Raw genomic sequence first — 4370 nt, 5'->3', positions numbered from 1 at the left:
GCTATAGATTACCCTTTAGAAGAGGAGGCTATAGATTACCCTCTAGGAGAGGAGGCTATAGATTACCCTCTAGGAGAGGAGGCTATAGATTACCCTCTAGGAGAGGAGGCTATAGATTACCCCCTAGGAGAGGAGGCTATAGATTACCTTTTAGAAGAGGAGGCTATAGATTACCCCCTTTGAGAGGAGGCTAATGATTACCCCCTGGGAGAGGAGGCTATAGATTACCCTCTAGGAGAGGAGGCTAATGATTACCCCCTGGGAGAGGAGGCTATAGATTACCCTCCAGGAGAGGAGGCTATAGATTACCCTCTAGGAGAGGAGGCTATAGATTACCCTCTAGGAGAGGAGACTATAGATTACCCTCTAGGAGAGGAGGCTATAGATTACCCTCTAGGAGAGGAGGCTATAAATTATCCCTAGGAGAGGAGGATATAGATTACCCCCTAGGAGAGGAGGCTAATGATTACCCCCTAGGAGAGGAGGCTATAGACTACCCCCTAGGAGAGGAGGCTATAGATTACCCTTTAGAAGAGGAGGCTATAGATTACCCCCTAGGAGAGGAGGCTATAGATTACCCTCTAGGAGAGGAGGCTATAGATTACCTCCTAGGAGAGGAGGCTATAGATTACCCCCTTGGAGAGGAGGCTATAGATTACCCTTTAGAAGAGGAGGCTATAGATTACCCCCTTGGAGAGGAGGCTATAGATTACCCTTTAGAAGAGGAGGCTATAGATTACCCTCTAGGAGAGGAGGCTATAGATTACCCTCTAGGAGAGGAGGCTATAGATTACCCTCTAGGAGAGGAGGCTAATGATTACCCCCTGGGAGAGGAGGCTATAGATTACCCTCCAGGAGAGGAGGCTATAGATTACCCTCTAGGAGAGGAGGTTATAGATTACCCTCTAGGAGAGGAGACTATAGATTACCCTCTAGGAGAGGAGGCTATAGATTACCCTCTAGGAGAGGAGGCTATAAATTATCCCTAGGAGAGGAGGATATAGATTACCCTCTAGGAGAGGAGGCTAATGATTACCCCCTAGGAGAGGAGGCTATAGACTACCCCCTAGGAGAGGAGGCTATAGATTACCCTTTAGAAGAGGAGGCTATAGATTACCCCCTAGGAGAGGAGGCTATAGATTACCCTCTAGGAGAGGAGGCTATAGATTACCCCCTAGGAGAGGAGGCTATAGATTACCCCCTTGGAGAGGAGGCTATAGATTACCCTTTAGAAGAGGAGGCTATAGATTACCCCCTTGGAGAGGAGGCTATAGATTACCCTCTAGGAGAGGAGGCTAATGATTACCCCCTGGGAGAGGAGGCTATAGATTACCCTCTAGGAGAGGAGGCTACAGATTACCCTCTAGGAGAGGAGACTATAGATTACCCTCTAGGAGAGGAGGCTACAGATTACCCTCTAGGAGAGGAGACTATAGATTACCCTCTAGGAGAGGAGGCTATAGATTACCCCCTAGGAGAGGAGGCTAATGATTACTGTTACGACACTCACCGCCAGGTAGATGAAGCTGCCGTTTAGTAAATAATCCCCTTCTGCAGAAATGCAGATTTAATCCAGCCGATCGTCAAACTCCCGAATGGAGCATACGAACGCGGCAACTCCCGATCAGCAAACCAGTCGAACTCCTTCCACAGCTAGAAATAACGAAAGCGCTGTCCCAATAATAATTCCCCCACAAACGAGACCAAGCTCCGTCTTGAGGGTCAAACAGGAATGTGTTTAATGGGGGCTACCTGCCCGGTATTTATGCAGGTCTCCACAAGGTGGAGACTCCCCTAGGGGACCTTGTGGAAGACTGTAAAACATATTGGACAGTAGCCAATCGCAGTGACTTCAACATAAGCCCTTCCCATCTTACCCATAAATCCTTCTTCTCTATCCCGGAGATAATTGGGAAGAAACCTAATTATCTCCCAGGATAGAGACAATCACCATTTTAAAATACACTAAGAAAAATACAGTAAAATACATAAATGCAGAAATACCGAATAAATATGGTTTGTGTAACGTATCCCCAGATAGCCTGGATCTAAGTGCATATTTCTACCGAATAGCGCTCAGATCCGATGTACATAGTTCAATCGCCATGGAGTCAAAGTCTTTCACAAGTCCTTCGGTATACGAATGACTCTATGGGACGGCTGTCTGGGTAAAGTCCATACGGATGTTAGAAACTCCCGAACTGACCGGTGTTCGTACGCCTCGACGAAATAGAAGGCGGGTGGCAACTTCCAGCGGTGTTCGGTAGATAAAGTGTCCGTTTTTAGTTCCATAGGATTTGCACCGAACACCGCTGATCTTCCTCGTGTCCCAAAATGGTCGCCGCCTCGTGGTCGGCATACGAACGACGACCACCCGTACGAATGGAATGGAGAGGTGTCTGCGGTTAACCACAACGTTCTAATTAGGGTTAAAAGGTTAACCAGCAGCACACTCCTCTCCTGAGTTGCCGACTGTTCGGTAGTTTCAATCGGTATTCTAGAATCACACGAACAGGGCATACGGACAGGAAATCCAGCTAAAATAAAGGCAAACAGATGAACCAGCAATACTAGTCTATACAGATGGATCTGTCACAATTACCCTCTAGGAGAGGAGACTATAGATTACCCCCTAGGAGAGGAGACTATAGATTACCCCCTAGGAGAGGAGGCTATAGATTACCCTCTAGGAGAGGAGGCTATACATTGCCCCCTAGGAGAGGAGGCTATAGATTACCCCTAGGAGATGAGACTATAGATTACCCTCTAGGAGAGGAGGCTATAGATTACCCCCTAGGAGAGGAGGCTATAGATTACCCCTAGGAGAGGAGACTATAGATTACCCTCTAGGAGAGGAGGCTATAGATTACCCTCTAGGAGAGGAGGCTATAGATTACCCCTAGGAGAGGAGGATATAGATTACCCTCTAGGAGAGGAGGCTAATGATTACCCTCTAGGAGAGGAGACTATAGATTACCCTCTAGGCGAGGAGGCTATAGATTACCCCCTAGGAGAGGAGGCTATAGATTACCCCTAGGAGAGGAGGCTATAGATTACCCTCTAGGAGAGGAGGCTATAGATTACCCCCTAGGAGAGGAGGCTATAGATTACCCCCTAGGAGAGGAGACTATAGATTACCCTCTAGGAGAGGAGGCTATAGATTACCCTCTAGGAGAGGAGACTATATATTACCCCCTTGGAGAGGAGGCTATAGATTACCCTCTAGGAGAGGAGGCTATAGATTACCCTCTAGGAGAGGAGGCTATAGATTACCCCTAGGAGATGAGACTATAGATTACCCTCTAGGAGAGGAGGCTATAGATTACCCTCTAGGAGAGGAGGCTATAGATTACCCTCTAGGAGAGGAGGCTATAGATTACCCTCTAGGAGAGGAGGCTATAGATTACCCCCTAGGAGAGGAGGCTATAGATTACCCTCTAGGAGAGGAGGCTATAGATTACCCTCTAGGAGAGGAGGCTATAGATTACCCTCTAGGAGAGGAGGCTATAGATTACCCTCTAGGAGAGGAGGCTATAGATTACCCTCTAGGAGAGGAGGCTATAGATTACCCCCTAGGAGAGGAGGCTATAGATTACTCCTGTTTACTATAGGGTACCCAATATTTTTGGAGATTTTTTTATGGATAGTTTAGAATAATGTTTGCATTTCCCTGTCAGCTCTTTACAATTCACAGTTTGGTGGATAAACCCTACATTTTGTGGTTGGTCTCTCCCCTCTGAAGTATATCTGGGTCCCTGGTGGTCATGGAAGAGAAGTTTAAGAAAACAATATCTAATTTCTCCAGTTAATGATGTACTCCATACTGATCCAGCTAGCCGGCATGCTATAGATAAATAAATATACAGGAGCTGAACCTCGGAAGACATCACTCAGTAAACGGCAGCTGAGACGATGGACAGCAATGTCTGAGCTCGCTAACGGAGCCGCAGAACTCGCCATTCTTATCACCTCCACTTATTGCTAAATGTTATTTTTTTTACATTTTCCTTTATTCACTCACAATACTGCAGAATCCACTCATTATTACAGGAAAACAGGATTTATGTGAAATGTAAACATATGAATAGAGGTGTTTGCATTTTTCCTCATTGTTTTATTATTTTGTTTGTCATGGCCTGGGGTAATATATCTTGTAAAGGTTCAGCTTATTACTCATGGTGCAAATAAATGTCTATCGAGCTCTCTATACTGCTCATTTACCACTATACATCGTATAATATATAAAATATAATAGAAGTAGTATAATATATATATATATTGTAACGGATCAAGCTGAGTACATCCAAGTATAGCAGAAGGTGTAGTGATTCCCAATCCCCCAAACATGAGCCAAGACTTCATGAATATAT

The sequence above is a fragment of the Pelobates fuscus genome, chromosome 1 (assembly GCF_036172605.1).
Source record: "Pelobates fuscus isolate aPelFus1 chromosome 1, aPelFus1.pri, whole genome shotgun sequence".
In the NCBI taxonomy this organism is placed as follows: Eukaryota; Metazoa; Chordata; class Amphibia; order Anura; family Pelobatidae; genus Pelobates; species Pelobates fuscus.
This window is presented reverse-complemented; position numbering follows the sequence as displayed.